At 39.7% G+C, this 27,380-nt stretch overlaps 2 non-coding genes across 2 annotated transcripts; both read right to left on the bottom strand.

Annotated features, from left to right (window-relative positions):
* Positions 1-10,398: 10,398 nt before the first annotated feature.
* Positions 10,399-10,505, bottom strand: LOC148553296 (small nucleolar RNA R71). Its single transcript, XR_015892989.1, has one exon. It is a non-coding gene; the product is annotated as a small nucleolar RNA R71 (small nucleolar RNA).
* A 5,520-nt stretch (positions 10,506-16,025) lies between these two features.
* LOC148553297 (small nucleolar RNA R71) lies at positions 16,026-16,133 on the bottom strand. The gene has a single exon (XR_015893729.1). It is a non-coding gene; the product is annotated as a small nucleolar RNA R71 (small nucleolar RNA).
* Between the last annotated feature and the right edge of the window lie 11,247 nt (positions 16,134-27,380).

Genomic DNA, 27,380 nt, shown 5'->3' on the forward strand with positions numbered 1-27,380 from the left:
ATGCATGAAAGTTATGGATCAAAGTATGTGATGAATGCAAGAACACTATGAATGTCAAGATGAACACCAAGAACACTTTGAATGTCATGATGAACATCAAGACTTATTTTTGAAAATTTTTATATGCAAAGAAAATATGCAGGACACTAAACTTAGAAATTTTTCATGTTTAGACACTATGAATGCAAAAATGCACATGAAAAACAAGAAAATATGCAAAACAAGAAAACATCAAGATCAAACAAGAAGACTTACCAAGAACAACTTGAAGATCATGAAGAACACTCTGAATGCATGAATTTTCGAAAAATGCAAGATGATTATGCAATTGACACCAAATTTCAACTTGACTCAAGACTCAAACAAGAAGCATGAAATAATTTTGATTTTTATGAAATTTTTTTTTATTTTTTGGATTTTTGTTTTATATTTTTTTTCGAAAATCATTTTGAAAAAGAAAAATAAGGATTCCAAAATTTTTAATATGAATTCCAGGAATCTTATTCTCTTTAGTATAAAGCTCCAATCAAAGGGTCAGGCATGGCTTAATAGCCAGCCAAGCTTTAGTATGTAACTCAGACATGACACGCCTAACATTCCCTATCCAGAAGAATTAGACATGGCTTTACAGCCAGCCAGGCTTCAACATGCTTCATGAAACACTAGAATTCATTCTTAAAAATTCTGAAGAAAAATATATTTTTGAAAACATTTTTATTTTAAAACTTTTTCGAAAACAAAGGAGAAATTTTTGAAAGATTTTTTAAAAAATTTTTTGAAAATAAAACAAAAAGAAAATTACCTAATCTGAGCAACAAGATGAACCGTCAGTTGTCCAAACTCGAACAATCCCCGGCAACGGCGCCAAAAACTTGGTGCACGAAATTGTGATCATCAATGGTGCCATCAACATCATACGCTCAATTGTAATCTCAACTTTTTATCACAACTTCGCACAACTAACCAGCAAGTGCACTGGGTCGTCCAAGTAATAAACCTTACGCGAGTAAGGGTCGATCCCACGGAGATTGTTGGTATGAAGCAAGCTATGGTCATCTTGTAAATCTTAGTCAGGCGGATATAAAATAGTTATGGAGTTTTCGAATATGAATAATAAAATAAGGATAGAAATACTTATGTAAATGATTGGTGAGAATTTCAGATAAACACATAGAGATGCTTTCGTTCCTCTAAACCTCTGCTTTCTTGCTGTCTTCATCCAATCAGTCTTACTCATTTCTATGGCTGGCTTTATGTAAGGACATCACCATTGGCAATGGCTACTTTTGATCCTCTCTGGAAAATGGTTCGATGCGCTGTCACTGCATGGCTAATCGTCTGGAGGCATCACCATTGTCAATGGCTGCATCCCATCCTCTTGTGAAAATGGTCCAAATGCTCTGTCACAGCACGGCTAATCATCTGAGGTTCTTGATCATGCTGGAATAGGATTCACCCTCCTTTTGCGTCTGTCACTACGCCCAGCACTTGTGAGTTTGAAGTTCGTCACAGTCATTCAATCCCAGAGTCCTACTCGGAATACCACAGACAAGGTTTAGACTTTTCGGACTCTCATGAATGCCGCCATCAATCTAGCTTATACCACGAAGATTCTGATTAAGAGATCTAAGAGATACTCATTCAATCTAAGGTAGAACGGAAGTGATTGTCAGGCACGCGTTCATAGGGAATGATGATGATTGTCACGTTCATCACATTCAGGTTGAAGTGCGAATGAATATCTTAGAAGCGGAATAAGTTGAATTGAATAGAAAAATAGTAGTACTTTGCATTAATCTTTGAGGAACAACAAAGCTCCACACCTTAATCTTTGGAGTGCAGAAACTCTACCGTATGAAAATACATAAGTGATAATAGAGGGTAAGCATGGCCGAGTGGCCAGCCTCCCATGGAGGTCTAGAGATCTAAAAATGATCAAAAGATGATCCAAGATAATAGTAAAAAGTCCTATTTATACTAAACTAGTTACTAGGGTTTACAGAAGTAAGTAATTGATGCATAAATCCACTTTCGGGGCCCACTTGGTGTGTGCTTGGGCTGAGCTTTAGCTTTCCATGTGCAGAGGCTCTTTCTGGAGTCGAACGCCAGGTTGTAACGTATTTCTGGCATTCAACTCTGGTTTGTGACGTGTTTCTGGCGTTTAACTCCAGACAGCAGCGTAGAACTGGTGTTCAACGCCCTTTTGCATCGTCTAAACTCAGCCAAAGTATAGACTATTACATATTGTTGGAAAGCCCTGGATGTCTACTTTCCAACGCAATTAGAAGCGCGCCATTTTGAGTTCTGTAGCTCTAGAAAATTTACTTTGAGTGCAGGGAGGTCAGAATCCAACAGCATCAGCAGTCCTTCTTCAACCTCTGAATCTGATTTTTGCTCAAGTCCCTCAATTTCAGCCAGAAAATACCTGAAATCACAGAAAAACACACAAACTCATAGTAAAGTCCAGAAATGTGAATTTAACATAAAAACTAATAAAAACATCCCTAAAAGTAACTAGATTCTACTAAAAACATACTTATAACAATGCCAAAAAGCGTATAAATTATCCGCTCATCAGCTAGCCCCCCCAATACGAGTCTCAATAGCACGCCTCAGATCGGTGGGAATGGCCAGCTTCTTCTCTATGTTGAGATGTCTCTAATAAACCACTATTTTATGGTTTATCTTATGCTCAATCGAGTGGTTTTTATCAATTCTTTGCACATTTATCCATATAATTTGCATGATTTTACAATTCCTTCCTGATTTGGTTCTATGGTTGAAAAACTTGCTTCCTAAGCCTTTAAATTGTGTACTTTTTAATCCCCATTTATACCCTTTGATGTCGTGATCCGTGCGTTAAGTGTTTTTAGGCTATATAGGACAGGAATGGCTTAGAGGATGGAGAGAAAGCTTCTATAAATGGAAGGAGCACAAGAATTAAAAGAGACAACCAGCAAGGAGTGACGTGCACGCGTACCTGACGCGTGCGCGTGATTTGGAGATTTGCACAGCGACGCGTGCGCATACCTGACGCGTACGCGTGACACGCGAAGAAGATCATCGACGTGTATGCGTGACTGACACGTTCGCTTGACATGCGCCACGTGTAGAAAATGCAGAAAATGCTGGGGGCGACTTTGGGCTGAGTTTTGACCCAGTTTTCAGCCCAGAAACACAGACTAGAGCCAAGAAACAGCGGGGACTCCACAGATATTCACACATTCTTAGTTTTTAGAGTTTAGTTTTTAATCTTGGAGAAATACTACTACCTCCTTCAGGGTTCTTCATAGTCACATAGTTCTAGTACTACATTTTAGATTGGATAATTGTGAAGAGTTATTACCTCCGTTGAAGATCTTTTACTAGTATAGTTCGTTTTCCTTTTCCCTTACTCTTTCATATCCTTAATATGTGTTCTGAGTTACAATTGGATTGCTTTTATGAATTATTAATGAAAAGAATACTTTTCCAATTAAATTTATTATTTGTTTAATTATTCCCAATTTAATTTTAATTACCATGTCTCCTTTCTATTCCTTTATTATGTTTATGAGCATGGCATTCATGTTAACCGAGTAGATCCCAACTTGTCTTGGGGGTTGATTAATAGGAGACCCTTGAGTTAGGAAACTCAAGAGTTAATCTATAATTGGAAGTTGTTGGCTGGCTCTCTAGTTACTAACGCTAATCCATCCCAGGGGAGAGGATTAGGACTTGTGAATAGAAGTTGGTTCACGTACTTGACTTTCCTTTATTCGTTAAAGGTTAACTAAGTAATAACAACAACCTTTTACCATTACTCTTGAGAAATTCCAACAAGGATAGAACTTCCGATTAATCTTCCCCCAGTCAAGACCTTTTTATTCTAATTAAATAAATTTCTCATTCATTTTCCTTGCTTCAATTTTATTCTCCAACTCTAAAATCTCTCAGAAACCCCTTAATCAATAAATAGCACTCTCTTAGCAACTCGTTGGGAGACGACCTGGGATTTCTACTCCCAGTATTTTATTCTTAAATTGTGACAGAACCCTTTTTAAATTAATACGCGGAATCTCGTTGGTTAAGAACTATACTCGCGACGTTAGTTCATTGTGATTTCTTAATCGACAATTTTCCGCACGTCAATTTTTGGTGCCATTGCCGGGGAGTTCCAATAGTGTGCTAAATTATTGATTAGTGTAAATATTTTAATTTCGCATATTTGCAAATTTTATTTTATTTTATTACCCAGAGCACTATGTTTCTTTCATTAAATGACGCATTCGTTACTGGATCTGAGCCTATCCGCGTTTGACCCTGAAATTGATAAAACTATTTCACGTATAAGGCGAGCTCGGGGTCTGTTATCCTCTGAGGGTGGTGAAGTGGTTACTGCCAATTCACCAGTCTTGTCTGAGGGCAAATCTGAAGCGTCATTTGAGGAAGAAACAAGCTCCTCTTCTACTAATTCTATTGATTTACGTGCAGTTAACATGGTGGAATCCAGACGGATTACTTTTCACGAAGCAGGAGCCCTGGACTTCAGACTGCCACCATATCAAGTGCAAAATCTGGCAGCAGATGTTGAATTGAAAATTACACTAATCAATCTACTGCCTAAGTTTCGTGGCCTACCTGCTCAAGAGCCTTTCAAGCACCTCAAGGATTTTTAGACGGCCTATTCAACTGTTAGGCGTCATGGTGCAGATTAAACTGCTATTCTACTATCCCCCTTCCTATTTTCTCTTGAAGAAAAGGCGAGGGAGTGGTACTACACTGAACCTGAAGCCACTGTTACTAATTGGGACCTGCTCAGAAGGGAATTCCTGGACAAATACTTCCCTGCTGAAGTTACTGATAGACTGAGAAAAGAAATCTCCTGCATTATTCAAGGTGAAACAGGGACTCTTTATGAGTATTAGGAATGCTTCAGGAATCTCCTAGACTCATGTCCCCACCACATGATTGACAAGTTGGTGTTAATCAGCTACTTCACATAAGGCATGAAGCCTCGGGACAAGACTACATTAGATGGCGCGAGTAATGGTTCTCTGAAGAAGTACAAGACGGAAGATGAAGCATGGCAACTGATCACCGATCTAGCTGAGTCTACCTGGAATCACAGGTACAAGAACAACCATCCCAAGGCTATTGTGGAGGTTTCCTCTAGCAGTGAGACTACTGCTCTCACACAGACTCTGTCTAAGATGACCAACTTACTGAAGCAAATACAGCTGAATCAACAACAACCTCAGCCTCCTCGACAACAACAGTGTCAACAGCTACTCCCTCAAAGAGTGTGCAGAATATGTGCATGCTATACTCATTACACTAATGAATGTCCGCAACTCTAACAAGAAAATAACACCTTGGCAGCTACCCATAACTTCTATGACGGCCCGAATCAAGGATACTATCAACAAGTCGGTAATTATAACCAAGGTGGGAACTACAATCAAGGTTGGTAAGACAACTCAAACCAAGGATGGAGGGATAACTCCAACCAGGGATGGAGAGGTAACTCTAACCCAGGATAAAGAGACAACTACAACCAAGGAGGCAGAGACAATGGTGGAAATCAGAGGTGGAACAACAACAGCAATCAGCAGAACTGGTCTCAGCAGAAACAAAACCAGCCTTACCGAGCACCTCACCAAAGGCAAGCCTAGGGATCTCAGAACAACCAACAGCAAGACCCTGAAGTCACCTACCTACCTTCCTCTTCCAATGATGAGTTACTTCAGTCTATTGAGCAAAGACAAAAGGCCATGGAGAACACACTTAGCTCTACCTTGAATGGTCTGACCTCTACTGTACAAGCTCTCGCTTTACATATTAGATCTATGAATACCCCTTACAGTGAACCTGCAAGCTCTAGTGCACTTCCGTCTCAATCTTTACCCAACCTCAAAGGAGGAATCAATGCCATTACTTTGAGGTCAGGAACTATATTGCCAGAGAGAAGTCATAAGGAGCCAAGCTCAAAAAAAGACATTCTAGTTGAAAGTCCTATGGAGGTGAAGGATGCTGAAAAAGAGGAGGCAGTACAAGACGTGATTGAAGAAGAAACAGCCTAAGAGGGTAAAACAGTGTGGGGACATATTCAAACTAGATGCCTTCTTAGGGACATATTCTTTTGAGATAGACGGCAAAACAGTGAGCTTCAATCTGGATGAAGCTATGAAGCACCCACCAGAGGATCACTCCATCTTCCAGTGCGATATTATTGATGCAACCGTGGATGTAGTTCATCAAGAAAAAGTAGAAGAGATGTACATGGTGCAAGGTGCAAGTGTGGGGACGCCCTCAGAGCCTACTGAAGATGCCGTGCCACCACACATAGCTCCAGATGATCAAGTGCCTAGCCAGGAGCAGAAAACAGAACTAAATCCCTTTCCACCCCACCTCAAGTATGCTTACCTTGAGGATAACCAGAAGCTCCCAATTATCATTGAAAGAGAACTCACTTCCCAACAGGAGAAGCAGCTGCTTAATGTGCTGAGGAGACACAAGAAAGTAATTGGGTGGAGCTTGGTGGACATAGTGGGCATCAGCCCTTAAGTTTGTGAGCACCGCATATTTCTAGAAGAGGGAACAAGGCCTGTCCATCAACCTCAAAGGAGGCTAAACCCCACTATCCTGGAGGTTGTCAAGAAGGAAGTGATCAGACTGCTTGAAGCTGACATCATCTATCCAATCTCGGACAGTGAATGGGTCAGCCTAGTACAGGTGGTACCAAAGAAGTCCGGTGTCACAACAGTGAAGAATGAGCACGGGGAATTCATTGCAACTAGAGTGCAGAATTCCTGGAGGGTATGCATTGATTATAGGTGCCTCAACTAGGCTACTCGCAAGGATCACTACCTGCTACCTTTCATCGATCAGATGCTTGATCGCCTATCAGGTAAATCACACTACTGTTTTTTAGATGGGTACACTGGATATTTTCAAATTCATATAGCTCCTGAAGATCAGGAGAAAACTACTTTTACTTGTCCCTTTGGAAAGTATGCATACAAGAGGATGCCTTTTGGCTTATGTAATGCACCGGCTACGTTCTAAAGATGCGTGATGAGCATTTTCTCAAATCTTCTTGAAGACTGTATGGAAGTTTTCATGGATGATTTTATTGTGTATGGTGATTCTTTCAACCTTTGCTTGAATAGTTTAGCTAGAGTATTAGACTGGTGTGTCAGTTCAAACCCTGTGTTGAATTTTGAAAAATGTCATTTTATGGTTAAACAAGGTATTATTCTAGGACACGTTGTTTCTAATACTGGTATCTGATGCCAGGGCATTTTGGCCAGTTTCTCTGACCTTTTCTTTACTGTTTTAGGGTAGTTTCATGCATTTTCTTAGTTAATAAGCAAGTTTTGGGTAGATAATCACTTACATCTTGATTCAAGCAAACATTGTGAATTTTATATGATTTTATGAGAATTATGCATGAATTGAATGATAAAATGGATGATGCATGATCTCATGAGTTAGAACCTAGCTTTGATGCACTTTACTTGCTTGATTTCAGGACAAAGGAAGCAAGGAAGATGCCACGTTAATAGCCACGTTAGTCTAACTAACGTGACCATTAACGTGGAATGGGAGCTAGCTTGCAACGTTAATGAGAAAAGTGATCGCCAATAACGCCTTCGTGAGCCATCATAGCCCACGTTAGTTGCCACGTTAACTACATTAACGTGGAAGCTAACGTGGAGGAGAAGTAAAGCTCCAACGTTAGTGGTAAAAGTGAATACCACTAACGTTGGAAAAAAGGGCACACTTAGCCACGTTAAGAGTCACGTTAATTACATTAACGTGAACTATAACGTGGAAGGAACAAGGAAGTGCCAACATTAGTGACACTCACCTTTGTCACTAACATTGGACCAAGCCACTATTAGCCACGTTAGTTGCAACGTTAATTACATTAACGTGGAAGCTAATGTGGAGGAAAGAAATGATGAGCCAACATTAGTGACACTCACCTTTGTCACTAATGTTAGAGATGACAATCACCACCACGTTAGTGGCCACGTTAATACAATTAACGTGAGGAACTAACGTGGGAAGGGGCGTTTGGAGCATTAGTGACAAAGGTAAGTGTCACTAACGCTCTCGAAGCTGAGGCATGCCCAAGTTAAGGGTCACGTTAGCTACACTAACGTGGACTCTAACGTAGGGAGGAAGGGCAACAAGCAAACGTTATTGGCAAAGGTGAATGCCAATAACGTTTGCGAAGGACCAATAGGCAATGTTAGTGGTCACGTTAGTGCCACTAACGTTGAAGTTAACGTGGACCATCTTGGGTTAGGAACGTTAGTGAAAAAGGTGATCGTCACTAACGTTCTCGAACCCACATTTTCACTTAATGTTAACACCACTAACGTCCTAACTAACGTCCCTGCCTAACTCACACTTTCTCTGCAAGAAAAGTTGAGCCCACTGAAGACTGCAATTGCTTCAACTCAAAGATCCAAAGGCCCATATCCAAGACTTGAAGATCCAACTAGAAGATCAGAAGAGTAGTATATATAGGAGTAGTTTTGAACTAGAGAAAATCCTTTTTGGCCATTGGGAGAATTACTCTCTGTATAATTTTACTTTCTCTGCAACTTCTAGTTTTACTTTTAAAATTAATTTTCCATCTGTGCTTTTTATTCCCAGAGCTATGAACAACTAAACCCCTTTCAATGGGTTAGGGAGCTCTATTGTAATTTGATGGATCAATAATAGTTTCCAGTATTCTTCTTCTTTCTTTTCTCTTGATTTTACTAGAAAGCTTTCAATCTTCATCTAATTGGGTTGTTATCTTTGAAAAGAAGCTATTCATACTTGGATCTCTTCGGAACCTTGGAAGAGGAAACAAGAGATGATGCTAGAAATGCTTTCTCATGTTGGACCAAATTGGGGTTTGGACGGATATAGTGACATATAATTCTCCCAATACTTTGATTTGGAAATGCATGTAGTATAATCAGTGACCATACTTCATCTCTTCTCATGAGCAATTAGACCAAGAAATTGGCTATTGATCAAGATTTGAGAGATTGAATGACCGAGCAATTGGAATTCAATCACTTAAGATTGCCAAGGAGTTAAGATTGCCAAGGAGATCAATGAATGCATTGATTGAGGAAGAGATGAAAATGAACTTGATCCGGAGAATACAACATCTCCTGAGCCCAATGAACTCCCCATTTCTGATCTTACCCATTCTCTTTACTTTCTGCCATTTACTTTTATGTTCATCTTCCCCATTTCCCATTTAAGATTCTGAAATTTACTTTCCATCATTTACATTCAGTTCTTTATTTCCAGCAATTACATTTTCTGCTATTTACTTTCCCGCCATTTGATTTCCTGAAATTCTCCAATCAAATCCTGCTTAGCTCAACTAGAACATTCCTCCAATTAAAGTTGCTTTACCAATCAATCCCTGTGCGATTCGACCTCACTCTATTGTGAGTTTTTACTTGACGACAATTCGGTATACTTGCCGAAGGATTTGTTGAGAGACAAGTTTCCGTGCATCAAGTTTATGGCGCCGTTACCGGGGATTGATTTTGTATCAACAATGGTTACATTGGTGGATAACTAGATTGAGCATTTTTCTTTTGTTTGATTTAATTTCTGTTAGATTGATTTATTTTCAGTTTCAGTTATTTTCTTCCCTTTTCCCTACCCGTTTGTGGTGTTCTCTTATTTGCTACAATTCAGTTCACTAACCCACTAAATGTTTGATATATTGCATCACTCACACTAACAACATATTTTTTTTAACAAGAATACTCTCTATTTCCCTTTTGCTTGGGCCTTGTTGGTTGTATGGCAGGTAGAAAAAGTGAGGCTTCAACTTCCTTTGATTCTGAACCTGAGAGGACCTTCCTTAGATTAAGGAGGGAAGCAAGAGAAAAGAGAGTTGTTGGTGCTGAGGAAGAGGAAGAGTACTTTGAACCAAACATGGATGAGAATATGGAGTACCATCATGAAGAAGAAGCTCACAACCATGGCAGAGAAGGTCCAGTGCATCATGCTGAGCAAGAAAGAAGAGTTTTGGGATCTTACATAAACCCAAACCCAGGAAACTGTGGAAGTAGCATCCAATAGCCAACCATACATGCCAATAACTTTGAACTAAAGCCACAGCTCATCACCCTTATTCAGAACAACTGTTCATTCGGAGGAAGTGTCCAAGAAGACCCCAATCAACATCTCACTATATTCCTGAGGATATGCGATACTATGAAGTCTAATGGTGTTGATCCTGACACCTATAGATTGCTTTTGTTCCCCTTTTCACTCAAGGACAAAGCATCTAAATGGCTGGAATCCTTCCCGAAGGAGAGTTTAACAACCTGGGAAGATGTGGTGAACAAATTCTTGGCGAGATTCTATCCTTCTCAAAGAATCAACAGGTTGAGAGCTGAGGTACAAACCTTCAGGCAATAAGATAGTGAAACTCTATATGAAGCATGGGAGAGGTTTAAGGACTTGACAAGAAGGTGCCCGCCAGATATGTTGAACGAATGGGTGCAGTTACACATTTTCTATGAAGGTCTTTCTTATGAATCAAAGAAGGTAGTAGACCACTCATCCGGGGGATCTCTGAATAAGAAGAAGACCATTGAAGAAGCCATAGATGTCATTGAGACTGTAGCAGAGAATGACTACTTCTATGCCTCTGAAAGAGGCAACACTAGAGGAGTAATGGAGCTAAACAATGTGGATGCACTGTTGGCCCAAAACAAGATGATCACCAAGCAGCTAGCTGACCTTACCAAGAAGATGGAGAGGAACCAAGTAGCAGCAATCACCACCTCATCAGCAGCCCAAGAAGGAGTGAATGCAGAAGCAGAGGGTGATCAGGAACAAGCCAACTACATTGGAAATTCACCTAGGCAGACCCATGATCCATACTCTAAAACTTATAATCCTGGTCGGAGGAACCACCCAAACTTTGGGTGGGGAAATCAACAAGATCAAGGCCAAGATCAGAGACGTCACAACCCCAACAACAATGCGGCTCACCAACATTCCACACAGAGATCATATCAGCACCCACCTAACAACACCTCTCAACATCCATATCAAAACCAAAATGGCCATTCTCATCCCTCCAACCCCAATTCACCATCATCTGAAGATAGACTCTCAAGGATTGAGACCCTACTTGAACGTATATGCAAAGAAGTTCAAGATAGTAAAATGTTCTGAGAGGAAGTGCGGTCCAATAGGCAGAATCAAGATGCTGCTATCAAGAAACTTGAGACACAAATTGGCTACTTATTCAAGCAAGTCCCCAGCCATAACCTGTGCAACAACACTGATTCACACCCAAGGAAGGAATGTCAGGCCATCACCCTCAGAAGTAGGAAGGAATTGAAGGAAACTCCCAAGAAACCATAAGAGAAGAACTCGAATGAAGGGGAAAAGGAATGAGATGAAGCCCAAATTCCCACTCCCAGTTCACAGCAAAAAAGAGAAATGCTGAAGCCAGACAACCCAAAAGCTCCATACCATCAGCAATTTAAAAAGAAGGAAGATGACAACCAATTCTGAAGATTCTTGGAAATCTTCAAGAAACTACAAATCAACATACCCTTTGCTGAAGCAATAGAGCAAATGCTACTCTATGCCAAATTTTTAAAGGAATTAATGACCAAGAAGAGAAGCTGGAAGAGCAATGAGACTGTGATACTAACCGAAGAATGTAGTGCCATCATATAGCACAAACTACCCTAGAAATTGAAGGATCCTGGGAACTTCCAAATTCCTTGCATTATAGGGGAAATCACAATGGAAAAAGCACTATGTGATTTAGGAGCCAGCATAATTCTGATGTCAGTAGCTATGATGAGAAAAATGAAGATTGAGGAGGCTAAGCCAACAAAAATGGCCCTGTGATGAGCGGATAATTTATACGCTTTTTGACATTGTTTTTAGTATGTTTTTAGTAGGATCTAGTTACTTTTAGGGATGTTTTTAATAGATTTTGTGTTAAATTCACATTTCTGGACTTTACTATGAGTTTGTGTGTTTTTCTGTGATTTCAGGTATTTTCTGGCTGAAATTGAGGGACTTGAGCAGAAATCAGATTCAGAGGTTGAAAAAGGACTGCTGATGCTGTTGGATTCTGACCTCCCTGCACTCAAAGTGGATTTTCTGGAGCTACAGAACTCGAAATGGCTCGATTCCAATTGCGTTGGAAAGTCGACATCCAGGGCTTTCCAGCAATATATAATAGTCCATACTTTGGCCAAGAATTAATGACGTAAACTGGCGTTCAACGCCAGCTTTCTACCCAAATCTGGCGTCCAGCGCCAGAAAAGGATCCAAAACCAGAGTTGAACGCCCAAACTGGCACAAAAATTGGCGTTCAACTCCACAAATGGCCTCTGCACGTGCAACACTTAAGCTCAGCCCAAACACACACCAAGTGGGCCCCGGAAGTGGATTTATACATCAAATACTTACTCATGTAAACCCTAGTAGCTAGTTTATTATAAATAGGACCTCTTACTATTGTATTAGGCATCTTTGGATTACCTTATAATCCTCTGATCACGTTTTAGGGGGCTGGCCATCTCGGCCATGCCTGGACCTTTCACTTATGTATTTTCAACGGTAGAGTTTCTACACTCCATAGATTAAGGTGTGGAGCTCTGCTGTTCCTCAAAGATTAATGCAAAGTACTACTGTTTTCTATTCAATTCTTCTTATTTCGTTTCTAAGATATCCATTCGCACCCAAGAACGTGATGAAGGTGATGATTATGTGTGACGCTCATCATCCTTCTTCCTTATGAACGCGTGCCTGACAAACACTTCCGTTCTACATGAAATCAAGCTAGAATGAATATCTCTTAGATCTCCTAACCAGAATCTTCGTGGCGTAAGCTAGAATGATGGCGGCATTCAAGAGAATCCGGAAGGTCTAAACCTTGTCTGTGGTATTCCAAGTAGGATTCAATGATTGAATGACTGTGACGAGCTCCTAACTCGCGATTGCAGGGCGTTAGTGACAGACGCAAAAGGATAGTAAATCCTATTCCAGCATCATCGAGAACCGACAGATGAATAGCCGTGCCGTGACAGGGTGCGTGAGCATATTATTCACTGAGAGGATAAGATGAAGCCAATGACAAGGGTGATGCCTCCAGACAATTAGCCGTGCCGTGACAGGGCATTGGATCATTTTCCCGTGAGATGACCGAAAGTAGCCATTGACAGTGGTGATGTATCACATAAAGCCAGCCATGGAAAGGAGTAAGACTGATTGGATGAAGATAGCAGGAAAGCAGAGGTTCAGAGGAACGAAAAGCATCTCCATTCGCTTATCTGAAATTCCTACCAATGAATTATATAAGTATCTCTATCCCTATTTTATTATATAATATTCGAAAACTCCATAATTATTCTATATCCGCCTAACTGAGATTTACAAGGTGACCATAGCTTGCTTCATACCAACAATCTCCGTGGGATTCGACCCTTACTCACGTAAGGTATTACTTGGACGACGCAGTGCACTTGCTGGTTAGTTGTATCGAAGTTGTGACAATCATGAATTAAGATCAGAGCACCAAGCTTTGGAGCCATTACCAGGAGTTATTCGAGCCTGGAGATCACAATTTCGTGCACCAAGTTTTTGGCGCCGTTGCCGGGGATTGTTCGAGTTTGGACAACTGACGGTTCATCTTGTTGCTCAGATTAGGTAATTTTCTTTTTGTTTTGTTTTCAAAAATTTTTCAAAAAGCTTTCAAAAATTTTTCTTTTGTTTTCGAAAAAAAAAAATAAAATAAAATAAAATAAAATAATAAAAATAATGTTTTCAAAAATAAATTATTCTATGGCTTCAAGATTTTTAAGAATGAATTTTAGTGTTTCATGAAACATGTTGAATCCTATCTGGCTGTAAAGCCATAACCAAACTGCTTTGGGATTGGTATTCAACTAATCACGCCAGTCCATGTAATTATATGCTAAAGCTTGGCTGGCTATTAAGCCATGCCTGACCCTTTGATTGGAGCTTTAGAGCATAAGATTCCTGGAATTCATATTAAAAATTTTGGAATCCTTATTTTTCTTTTTCAAAATAATTTTTCGAAAAATATAAAATAAAAATCCAAAAAAATTTAGAAAATCACAAAAATAAAAAATATTTCATGTTTCTTGTTTGAATCTTGAGTCATATCATAAGTTTGGTGTCAATTGCATGTGCATCTTGCATTTTTCGAAAATTCATGCATTCATAGTGTTCTTCATGATCTTCAAGTTGTTCTTGGTAAGTCTTCTTGTTTTATCTTGATGATTTTTTGTTTTGTGTCTTTTCATGTTTATCATATGCATTTTTGAATTCTTAGTGCCTAGGCATTAAAGAATTCTAAGTTTGGTGTCTTGCATGTTTTCTTTGCATTAAAAATTTTTTTCAAAAATATGTTCTTGATGTTCATCATGACATTCATAGTGTTCTTGGTGTTCATCTTGACATTCATAGCATTCTTGCATGCATTCATTGTTTTGATCTAAAAATTTCATGCATTGCATCCTTTTAGTGTTTTTCTCTTGCATCATAAAAATTCAAAAATCAAAAAAAAAAATATCTTTCCCTTTTTCTCTCCTCAAATTCGAAAATTTGGGTTGACTTTTTCAAAAATTTTTAAAATCAAATTATTTCTTATGAGTCAAATCAAATTTTCAATTTGAAAATCTTATATTTTTCAAAATCTTTTTCAAAAATCAAATCTTTTTCAAAATCCTTAGTTATTTTCGAAAATTCCAAAAATATTTTTCAAAAATCTTTTTCTTATTTTTATATCAAATTTTCGAAAATAACATAAACAATTAATGTTTTGATTAAAAATTTCAAGTTTGTTACTTGCTTGTTAAGAAAGATTCAAACTTTAAGTTCTAGAATCATATCTTGTGATTTCTTGTGAATCAAGTCATTAATTGAGAATTTAAAAATCAAATCTTTTTCAAAACTAATTTCTATCATATCTTTTCAAAAATATCTTCTCATCTTGTCTTTTTCAAAAATTTGATTTTCAAAATATCTTTTCTAACTTCCTAACTTCTTATCTTTTCAAAATTTGTTTCAACTAGCTAACTAACTTTTTGTTTGTTTCTTAACTTTTTCAAAACTACCTAACTAACTCTCTCTCTCTAATTTCTTTTCAAAAACTAATTTCTTTTTAATTAACTAATTATTTTTATTTTTATTTTTGATTTAAAAAATTTTCGAAAAAAAATACTAAACATTTTTCAAAAACTATTTTCAAAAATCACTAACTCTTTTTCAAAATAATTTTCGAAAATTTTCCCTCCCCCATCTTATTCTATTTATTTATTCATCTACTAACATCTCTTCCTCACATCATCACCAAATTCGAACCCCCTCCTCTATCTGTGTTCAAATTTCTTCTTCTTTTCTTCAACTAACAATAAGGAACCTCTTTACTGTGACATAGAGGATTCCTCTTCTTTTCTTGTTCTCTTCTCTTTCTTATGAGCAGGGACAGAGAAAAAGGCATTCTTGTTGAAGCTGATCCAGAACCTGAAAGGACTCTGAAAAGGAAACTAAGAGAAGCTAAATTACAACAATCCAGAGACAACTTGATTGAAAATTTCGAACAAGTAAAGGAAATGGCAGCCGAACCCAACAACAATGCAAGGAGAATGCTTGGTGACTTTACTGCACCCAATTCCAATTTACATGGAAGAAGCATCTCCATTCCTGCCATTGGAGCAAACAACTTTGAGCTGAAACCTCAGTTAGTTTCTCTGATGCAGCAGAACTGCAAGTTTCATGGACTTCCATCTGAAGATCCCTTTCAGTTCTTAACTGAATTCTTGCAGATATGTGATACTGTTAAGACTAATGGAGTAGATCCTGAAGTCTACAGGCTCATGCTTTTCCCTTTTGCTGTAAGAGACAGAGCTAGATTATGGTTGGATTCTCAACCCAAAGACAGCCTGAACTCTTGGGATAAGCTGGTCATGGCTTTCTTAGCCAAGTACTTTCCTCTTCAAAAGCTGAGCAAGCGTAGAGCTGATGTTCAAACCTTCAGACAGAAAGAAGGTGAATCCCTCTATGAAGCTTGGGAAAGATACAAACAGTTGACCAAAAAGTGTCCTTTTGACATGCTTTCAGAATGGACCATCCTGGATATATTTTATGATGGTTTATCTGAGCTATCAAAGATGTCACTGGACACTTCTGCAGGTGGATCCATTCACCTAAAGAAAATGCCTGCAGAAGCTCAAGAACTCATTGACATGGTTGCTAATAACCACTTCATGTACACTTCTGAAAGGAATCCTGTGAGTAATGGGACGCCTATGAAGAAGGGAGTTCTTGAAGTTGATACTCTGAATGCCATATTGGCTCAGAATAAAATATTGACTCAACAAGTCAATATGATCTCTCAGAGTCTGCATGGAATGCAAGCTGCATCCAACAGTACTCAAGAGGCTTCTTATGCAGAAGAAGCTTATGATCTTGAGAACCCTGCAATAGCAGAGGTGAATTACTTAGGTAAACCTTATGGAAACACCTATAACTCATCATGGAGAAATCATCCAAATTTCTCATGGAAGGATCAAAAGCCTCAACAAGGCTTTAATAATGGTGGAAGAAACAGGTTTAACAATAATAAACCTTTTCCATCATCCACTCAGCAACAGACAGAGAACTCTGAACAAAATGCTTCTAATTTAGCAAATCTAGTCTCTAATCTATCCAAGGCCACTGTGAGTTTCATGAATGAAACGAGGTCTTCCATTAGAAATCTGGAAGCACAAGTGAGCCAGCTGAGTAAAAGGATCACTGAAATCCCTCCTAGTACTCTCCCAAGCAATACAGAAGAGAACCCAAAAGGATAGTGCAAGGCCATTGACATAAGCACCATGGCCGAACCTGTGAGGAGAGGAGAGGACATGAATCCCAAGGAGGAAGACCTCCTGGGACGTCCAGTGGTCAATAAGGAGCTTCCCTCTGAGGAACCAAAGGACTCTGGGGCCCATCTAGAGACCATAGAGATCCCATTGAACCTCCTTATACCCTTCATGAGCTCTGATGAGTATTCCTCTTCTGAAGAGAATGAGGATGTTACTGAAGAGCAAACTGCCAAGTTTCTTGGTGCAATCATGAAGCTGAATGCCAAATTATTTGGCATTGATGCTTGGGAAGTTGAACCTCCCTTGTTCATCAATGAACTAAGTGATCTGGATCAACTGACATTGCCTCAGAAGAGACAGGATCCTGGAAAGTTCATAATACCCTGTACCATAGGCACCATGATCTTTAAGGCTCTGTGTGACCTTGGTTCAGGAATAAACCTCATGCCCCTCTCTGTAATAGAGAAACTGGGAATCTATGGGGTGCAAGCTGCTAAAATCTCATTAGAGATGGCAGACAGCTCTAGAAAACAGGCTTATGGACAAGTAGAGGATGTATTAGTAAAGGTTGAAGGCCTTTACATCCCTGCTGATTTCATAGTCCTGGATACTGGAAAGGAAGAGGATGAATCCATCATTCTAGGAAGACCTTTCCTGGCCACAGCAAGAGCTGTGATTAATGTTGACAGAGGTGAAATAATCCTTCAATGGAATGAGGACTCCCTTGTGTTTAAAACTCAAGGATCTCGCTCTGCAACCATGGAGAGGAAGCAGAAAAAGCTTCTCTCAAGGCAGAGTCAACCAGAGCCCCCACAGTCAAACTCTAAGTTTGGTGTTGGGAGGCCACAACCAAACTCTAAGTTTGGTGTTGAACTCCCATACCCAAACTCTAAGTTTGGTGTTGGAGAGTCTCAACAAAGCTCTGCACATCTGTGAGGCTCCATGAGAGCCCACTGTCAAGCTATTGACATTAAAGAAGCGCTTGTTGGGAGGTAACCCAATGTTTATCTAATTCTTATTTTTATTGTTTTTCATGTTTTCTTAGGTTCATGATCATGTGGAGTCACAAAATAAACAAAAAAATCAAAAACAGGAATAAAAAATAGCAGAAGAAAAATCACACCCTGGAGGAGCATCTGTCTGGCGTTCAAACGCCAGAACAGAGCATAGTTCTGGCGCTGAACGCCCAGAATGGGAGCATCCTGGCGCTGAACGCCCAGAACAAGCATAGTTCTGGCGTTCAACGCCAGAAATGGCAGCAAAGGGGCGTTGAACGCCCAAAATGGGCACCAACCTGGCGCTGAACGCCCAGAGTTGTGTGCAAGGGCATTTTGCATGCCTAAATTGGTGCAGGGATGTAAATGCCTTGACACCTCAAGATCTGGGACCTCACAGGATCACCTCAGGATCTGTGGACCCCACAGGATCCCCACTACCTCCACTCACTCTCTTCTCTCTTCTCAATCATCCTTTATTCCCAATAAACACTCTTCCTTATTAACCCTTTACCACTCACATCCAAACACCACTACCTTCAAAATTCAACATCTCTCTCTCCCACCCAATCCCACCCATATGGCCGAATACACACCTCCATCCATCTCCTCCATATCCTCTTCTTCTTCTTCTATTCTTTCTTCTTTTGCTCGAGGGTGAGCAACATTCTAAGTTTGGTGTGGTAAAAGCATAGCTTTTTTGTTTTTTCCATAACCATTGATGGCACCTAAGGCCAGAGAAACCTCTAGAAAGAGGAAAGGGAAGACAAAAGCTTCCATCAAGGGTCTATAGCTCAGTGGTAGAACATTTGACTGCAAATCAAGAGATCCGTGAGATACCTCAGGGGATACATTTTCTTCCACACAATTATTGAAAGCAACTAAGGGTGGAACATCAAGAGCACTCCATCATCCTTCATGAAATCAGAGAAGATCTAAAAGCAATGAAGGAGGAGCAGCCAAGGCAAGGAAGAGACATAGAAGAGCTCAAGGACATCACTAAGGTGGACTCATTCCTTGTTCTTACTTTCTCTGTTTTTCGTTTTCTATGTTATGTGCTTATCTATGTTTGTGTCTTCATTACATGATCATTAGTAGTTAGTAACTCTGTCTTAAAGTTATGAATGTCCTATGAATCCATCACCTCTCTTAAAATAAAAACTGTTTTAATTCAAAAGAACAAGAAGTACATGAGTTTTGAATTTATCCTTGAACTTAGTTTAATTATATTGATGTGGTGATAATGCTTCTTGTTTTCTGAATGTATGCTTGAACAGTGCATATGTCTTTTGAAGTTGTTGTTTAAGAATGTTAAATATGTTGGCTCTTGAAAGAATGATGACTAGGAGACATGTTATTTGATAATCTGAAAAATCATAAAAATGATTCTTGAAGCAAGAAAAAGCAGTAAAGAACAAAGCTTGCAGAAAAAAAAAAATAGGCGAAAAAAAAAATAGAAAGAAAAAGAAAAAGCAAGCAGAAAAAGCCAAAGCTCTTAAAACCAAGAGGCAAGAGCAAAAAGCCAATAACCCTTAAAACCAAAAGGCAAGGGCAATTAAAAAGGATCCCAAGGCTTTGAGCATCAGTGGATAGGAGGGCCTAAAGGAATAAAATCCTGGTCTAAGCGGCTAAACCAAGCTGTCACTAACCATGTGCTTGTGGCGTGTAGGTGTCAAGTGAAAACTTGAGACTGAGCGGTTAAAGTCAAGGTCCAAAGCAAAAAAAAAGAGTGTGCTTAAGAACCCTGGACACCTCTAATTGGGGACTTTAGCAAAGCTGAGTCACAATCTGAAAAGGTTCACCTAATTATGCGTCTGTGGCATTTATGTATCCGGTGGTAATACTGGAAAACAAAATGCTTAGGGCCACGGCCAAGACTCATAAAGAAGCTGTGTTCAAGAATCATCATACTGAACTAAGAGAGTCAATAACACTATTCGAAATCTGAAGTTCCTATAGATGCCAATCATTCTGAACCTCAATGGATAAAGTGAGATGCCAAAACTATTCAAGAGGCAAAAAGCTATAAGTCCCGCTCATATGATTGAAGCTCTGTTTCATTGATAGTTTGGAATTTATAGTATATTCTATTCTTTTTATCCTATTTTGATTTTCAGTTGCTTGGGGACAAGCAACAATTTAAGTTTGGTGTTGTGATGAGCGGATAATTTATACGCTTTTTGACATTGTTTTTAGTATGTTTTTAGTAGGATCTAGTTACTTTTAGGGATGTTTTTAATAGATTTTGTGTTAAATTCACATTTCTGGACTTTACTATGAGTTTGTGTGTTTTTCTGTGATTTCAGGTATTTTCTGGCTGAAATTGAGGGACTTGAGCAGAAATCAGATTCAGAGGTTGAAAAAGGACTGCTGATGTTGTTGGATTCTGACCTCCCTGCACTCAAAGTGGATTTTCTGGAGCTACAGAACTCGAAATGGCGCGCTTCCAATTGCGTTGAAAAGTAGACATCCAGGGCTTTCCAGAAATATATAATAGTCCATACTTTGGCCAAGAATTGACGACGTAAACTGGCGTTCAACGCCAGCTTTCTACCCAAATCTGGCGTCCAGCGCCAGAAAAGGATCCAAAACCAGAGTTGAACGCCCAAACTGGCACAAAAACTGGCGTTCAACTCCACAAATGGCCTCTACACGTGCAACACTTAAGCTCAGCCCAAACACACACCAAGTGGGCCCCGGAAGTGGATTTATACATCAAATACTTACTCATGTAAACCCTAGTAGCTAGTTTATTATAAATAGGACCTCTTACTATTGTATTAGGCATCTTTGGATTACCTTATGATCCTCTGATCACGTTTTAGGGGGCTGGCCATCTCGGCCATGCCTGGACCTTTCACTTATGTATTTTCAACGGTAGAGTTTCTACACTCCATAGATTAAGGTGTGGAGCTCTGCTGTTCCTCAAAGATTAATGCAAAGAACTACTGTTTTCTATTCAATTCTTCTTATTTCGTTTCTAAGATATCCATTCGCACCCAAGAACGTGATGAAGGTGATGATTATGTGTGACGCTCATCATCCTTCTTCCTTATGAACGCGTGCCTGACAAACACTTCCGTTCTACATGAAATCAAGCTTGAATGAATATCTCTTAGATCTCCTAACCAGAATCTTCGTGGCGTAAGCTAGAATGATGGCGGCATTCAAGAGAATCTGGAAGGTCTAAACCTTGTCTGTGGTATTCCAAGTAGGATTCAATGATTGAATGACTGTGACGAGCTCCTAACTCGCGATTGCAGGGCGTTAGTGACAGACGCAAAAGGATAGTAAATTCTATTCCAGCATGATCGAGAACCGACAGATGAATAGCCGTGCCGTGACAGGGTGCGTGAGCATATTATTCACTAAGACGATAAGATGAAGCCATTGACAAGGGTGATGCCTCCAGACGATTAGCCATGCCGTGACAGGGCATTGGATCATTTTCCCGTGAGATGACCGAAAGTAGCCATTGACAGTGGTGATGTATCACATAAAGCCAGCCATGGAATGGAGTAAGACTGATTGGATGAAGATAGCAGGAAAGCAGAGGTTCAGAGGAACGAAAAGCATCTCCATTCGCTTATCTGAAATTCCTACCAATGAATTATATAAGTATCTCTATCCCTATTTTATTATATAATATTCAAAAACTCCATAATTATTCTATATCCGCCTGACTGAGATTTACAAGGTGACCATAGCTTGCTTCATACCAACAATCTCCGTGGGATTCGACCCTTACTCACGTAAGGTATTACTTGGACGACCCAGTGCACTTGCTGGTTAGTTGTATCGAAGTTGTGACAATCATGAATTAAGATCAGAGCACCAAGCTTTGGAGCCATTACCAGGAGTTGTTCGAGCCTGGAGATCACAATTTCGTGCACCACCCTGCCACTGGCAGACCGATCGTTTAAGTTTCCTCATGGCATAGTAGAAGATTTACTGGTGAAGGTAGGAGATTTTATCTTCCCAGCAAACTTCGTAGTGCTGGACATGAAGGAGGAAGCCAAGGCCTCCATCATCCTGGGAAGACCATTCTAGGCCACTGCTGGAGCTATCATTGATATCCAAAAAGGTGAACTTACCTTAAGATTACAGAATGAGAAGATGACATTCAATGTGTTCAAGGCCATGAGCTACCCACAAGAACCATTGGGAGAATGTATGAGTTTGGATTCACTGGAAGATGCAGTACAAGAGATTTTTGAAGAAGAAGAACTTGAAGGGTTAACAAAGGAGGAATCAGCATCTAGCGAAGAGGCTGCAACAGCGGAGACTCATGTTCAAGGTGCACCAGAGGTGGAGAATGAAAGAAAAGAAGCACCCAAATTTGAACTCAAAGCACTGCCACCCACTCTCAAATACGCATATTTAGGAGAGAATGAAAGTTACCCAGTGATCATAAACTCAACCCTCAGCCAAGATCAAGAGGATGAACTACTCCAAGTATTGCGAAAACACAAGGATGCCATTAGATGGACCCTCGCTGACCTGAAAGGAATCAGTTCGGCCATATGCATTCATAAGATACTGTTGGAAGATGATGCCAAACCATCCATTCAACCCCAAAGGAGGCTGAATCCAGTCATGAAAGAAGTGGTACAGAAAGAAGTCATGAAGTTGTGGCAGGGAGGGGTGATCTACCCGATCTCAGACAGTCCATGGGTCAGCCCTGTGTAAGTTGTCCCAAAAAAGGGAGGTATCACTGTAGTCCCCAATGAGAAGAACGAACTAATCCCTACAAGGACCGTCACAGGATGGCGGATGTGCATAGACTACAGAAAACTCAATGAAGCTACAAGAAAATATCATTTCCCCCTTCCTTTTATGGATCAGATGCTGGAAAGACTTGCAGGACACGCATATTACTGTTTTCTCGATGGTTATTCAGGATATAACCAAATAGTGGTTGATCCGAGAGACCAAGAGAAAACCTCATTCACTTGCCCATATGGAGTGTTTGCCTATAGGCGCATGCCATTTGGGCTATGTAATGCACCTGCAACTTTCCAACGTTGCATGCTCTCCATTTTTTCAGATATGATAGAGAAATTCATTGAAGTCTTTATAGATGACTTTTTAGTATTCGGAGATTCCTTTCCTAATTGCCTAAATCACCTGGCCTGGTATTAAAAAGATGTCAAGAGACCAATTTGGTCTTGAACTGGGAGAAATGTCACTTTATGGTGACAGGAAGAATAGTTCTTGGCCATAAGGTTTCTAACCAAGGTATTGAGGTAGACAGAGCTAAAGTAGAACTCATTGAAAAACTACCTCCACCAAGTGATGTCAAGGAAATTAGGAGCTTTTTAGGGCATGCTGGCTTTTACAGAAGGTTTATTAAAGATTTTTCAAAAATAGCCAAGCCCTTAAGCAATCTCCTTGTATCTGATACCCCATTTATCTTTGATGAAAAGTGCATGCTAGCATTCGAAAACTTGAAGAAGAGGCTGTCCTCTGCCCCTATCATTTCCCCACCTGATTGGAACTTGCCATTTGAACTGATGTGTGATGCATCTGATTTTGCAGTTGGGGCAGTGTTGGGACAGAGGAAAGATAACTTGGTCCATGTGATATACTATGCCAACAAAGTCCTCAATGACACTCAAAGAAATTATACCATTACTAAAAAGGAGTTGCTGGCAATAGTTTTTGCATTTGACAAGTTTAGATCATACCTCATTGGTGCCAAAGTGATCGTTTTCACAGATCACACAACACTTAAATATTTGTTTGCCAAGCAATAATCAAAACCAAGACTAATAAGATGGATATTGTTGTTGCAGGAATTCAATATTGAAATTAGAGACAAGAAAGGAGTGGAGAACAAGGTAGCGGATCACCTATCCAGAATCCCTCATGATAAAGGAGGAACACATGATACAAGTGTAAATGAGTTCTTCCCAGATGAGCAGTTGATGATGGTTCACAGAGCACCCTGGTTTACCAGTTATTGCCAATTTCAAGGCAACTGGGGCTTTACCTCCAGAAATCAACAAACATAAAAAAAGAAAGCACATCAATGATGCTAAATATTTTGTCTGGGATGAACCATATCTATTCAAGAAATGTTCAGATGGAATCCATAGAAGATGTGTTTCAGAAAAAGAGGGAAGAGAGGTCCTATGGAACTGCCATGGCTTGTGCTATGGAGGCCACTTTGGAGGGGAAAGAACTACAGCCAAGGTGTTACAAAGCAGATTCTTTTGGCCCACCCTTTTCAAGGATGCCAAGGAAGTAGCAAAGAACTGCAATGAATGCCAAAGAGCTGGAAACCTACCCAAAAAAAATGAGATGCCACAGAATTTCATCTTAGAGCTGGAACTGTTTGATGTATGGGGAATCGATTTCATTGGACCATTCCCAACCTCATATTCAAACAAGTATATCCTAGTAGCAGTGGATTACGTTTCTAAGTGGGTAGAGGCCATTGCAACCCCAACAAATGATAACAAGGTGGTCATGAACTTCCTCAGAAAGAATATCTTTAGCCGTTTCGGAGTCCCACGAGCGCTCATCAGTGATGGAGGGAGCCATTTTTGTAACAGACCACTAGAAGTTCTTCTCCTATGATACGGGGTAAAGCACAAGGTTGCCACACCTTACCACCCCCAAACAAGTGGGCAAACCGAGATATTTAACAAAGAGTTAAAAAGGATTCTGGAGAAGACTATAGGAGCATCAAGAAAAGACTAGTCGAAGAAGCTAGATGATGCTCTTTGGGCATATAGAACAGAATTTAAAACACCAATCGGGATGTCCCCATATCAACTGGTTTATGGAAAGGCCTGTCATTTACCATTGGAGCTTGAACACAAAGCTATCTGGGCTCTCAAGCTACTAAATTTTGATAGGCTTGCCGCTGGTGAAAAAAGAGTCTTGCAGCTGCAGGAAATGGAGGAGTTTAGATCTCAAGCCTATGAAAATGCCAAGATCTATAAAGAAAAGGCAAAGAGAAGACATGACCTCAATCTGACACCCAAGAGCTTCGAAAAAGGACAGCAAGTGCTCCTCTACAACTCTAAATTGAAACTCTTCCCTGGGAAACTCAAATCAAGGTGGTCTGGACCCTTTCTCGTCACAAAGGTCTCACCATATGGACACATAGAAATCATGGAGGAAAGCTCAAAGAGGACTTTCACTGTGAACGAACAAAGGCTCAATAAACCCTAGAAAGACAAAGGGATCAATAAATTAAAGTCTCATAGGGTGCAATCAAGTGAGTATTCCAGGGCATGATAAAGGTCTGGAAGCCAATGAAGGAATGAACCTAAGTTGCTATGCATGAAACCCCATAAAACCAAGGACATGACTTCCATAATAATGACTCATTTCTCTTTTCATTTCATTCATCATTGTCATGTTTCAGTACTTGCTTAGGGACAAGCAAGCTTTAAGTTTGGTGTTGTGATGCCAAGGCATTTTGGCCAGTTTCACTGACCTTTTCTTTATTGTTTTAGGGTAGTTTCATGCATTTTCTTAGTTAATAAGCAAGTTTTGGGTAGATAATCACTTACATCTTGATTCAAGCAAACATTGTGAATTTTATATGATTTTATGAGAATTATGCAAGAATTGAATGATAAAATGGATGATGCATGATCTCATGAGTTAGAACCTAGCTTTGATGCACTTTACTTGCTTGATTTCAGGACAAAGGAAGCAAGGAAGATGCCACGTTAATAGCCACGTTAGTCTAACTAACGTGACCATTAACATGGAATAGGAGCTAGCTTGCAACGTTAATGAGAAAAGTGATCGCCAATAACGCCTTCGTGAGCCATCATAGCCCACGTTAGTTGCCACGTTAACTACATTAACGTGGAAGCTAACGTGGAGGAGAAGTAAAGCTCCAACGTTAGTGGTAAAAGTGAATACCACTAACGTTGGAAAAAGGGGCACACTTAGCCACGTTAAGAGTCACGTTAATTACATTAACGTGAACTCTAACGTGGAAGGAACAAAGAAGTGCCAACGTTAGTGACACTCACCTTTGTCACTAACGTTGGACCAAGCCACTATTAGCCACGTTAGTTGCCACGTTCATTACATTAACGTGGAAGCTAATGTGGAGGAAAGAAATGATGAGCCAACGTTAGTGACACTCACCTTTGTCACTAATGTTGGAGATGGTAATCACCACCACGTTAGTGGCCACGTTAATACAATTAACGTGAGGAATTAACGTGAGAAGGGGCGTTTGGAGCGTTAGTGACAAAGGTAAGTGTCACTAACGCTCTTGAAGCTGAGGCATGCCCACGTTAAGGGTCACGTTAGCTACACTAACGTGGACTCTAATGTAGGGAGGAAGGGCAACAAGCAAACGTTATTGGAAAAGGTGAATGCCAATAACATTTGCAAAGGACCAAGAGGCAACCTTAGTGGTCACGTTAGTGCCACTAACGTTGAAGTTAACGTGGACCATCTTGGGTTAGGAACGTTAGTGAAAAAGGTGATCGTCACTAACGTTCTCGAACCCACATTTTCACTTAACGTTAATACCACTAACGTCCTAACTAACGTCCCTGCCTAACTCACACTTTCTCTGCAAGCAAAGCTGAGCCCACTGAAGACTGCAGCTGCTTCAACTCAAAGATCCAAAGGCCCATATCCAAGACTTGAAGATCCAACTAGAAGATCAGAAGAGTAGTATATATAGGAGTAGTTTTGAACTAGAGAAAAGGCTTTTTGGCCATTGGGAGAATTACTCTCTGTATAATTTTACTTTCTCTGCAACTTATAGTTTTACTTTTTAGAATGAATTTTCCATCTGTGATTTCTATTCCCAGAGCTATGAACAACTAAACCCCTTTCATTGGGTTAGGGAGCTCTGTTGTAATTTGATGGATCAACAATAGTTTCCAGTATTCTTCTTCTTTCTTTTCTCTTGATTTTACTAAAAAGCTTTCAATCTTCATCTAATTGGGTAGTTATCTTGGAAAAGAAGCTATTCATACTTGGATATCTTCGGAACCTTGGAAGAGAAATGAAGAGATCATGCTAGAAATTATTTCTCATGTTGGACCAAATTGGGGTTTGGACGGATATAGTGACATATAATTCTCCCAATACTTTGATTTGAAAATGCATATGGTATAATCAGTGACCATACTTCATCTCTTCTCATGAGAAATTAGACCAAGGAATTGGCTATTGATCAAGATTTGAGAGATTGAATTACCAAGGAATTGGAATTCAATCACTTAAGATTTCCAAGGAGATCAATGAATGCATTGATTGAGGAAGAGATGAAAATGAACTTGATCTGGAGAATACAACATCTCCTGAGCCCAATGAACTCCCCATTTCAAATTTTACCCATTCTTTTTACTTTCTGCCATTTACTTTTATGTTCATCTTCCCCATTTCACATTTAAGATTTTGAAATTTACTTTTCGTTATTTACATTCAGTTCTTTATTTCCAGCAATTACATTTTCTGCTATTTACTTTCCCGCCATTTGATTTCCTGAAATTCTCCAATCAAATCCTGC

The sequence above is a fragment of the Arachis ipaensis genome, chromosome B7 (genome assembly GCF_059453495.1).
Source record: "Arachis ipaensis isolate K30076 ecotype BB chromosome B7, ASM5945349v1, whole genome shotgun sequence".
Classification (NCBI taxonomy): domain Eukaryota; kingdom Viridiplantae; phylum Streptophyta; class Magnoliopsida; order Fabales; family Fabaceae; genus Arachis; species Arachis ipaensis.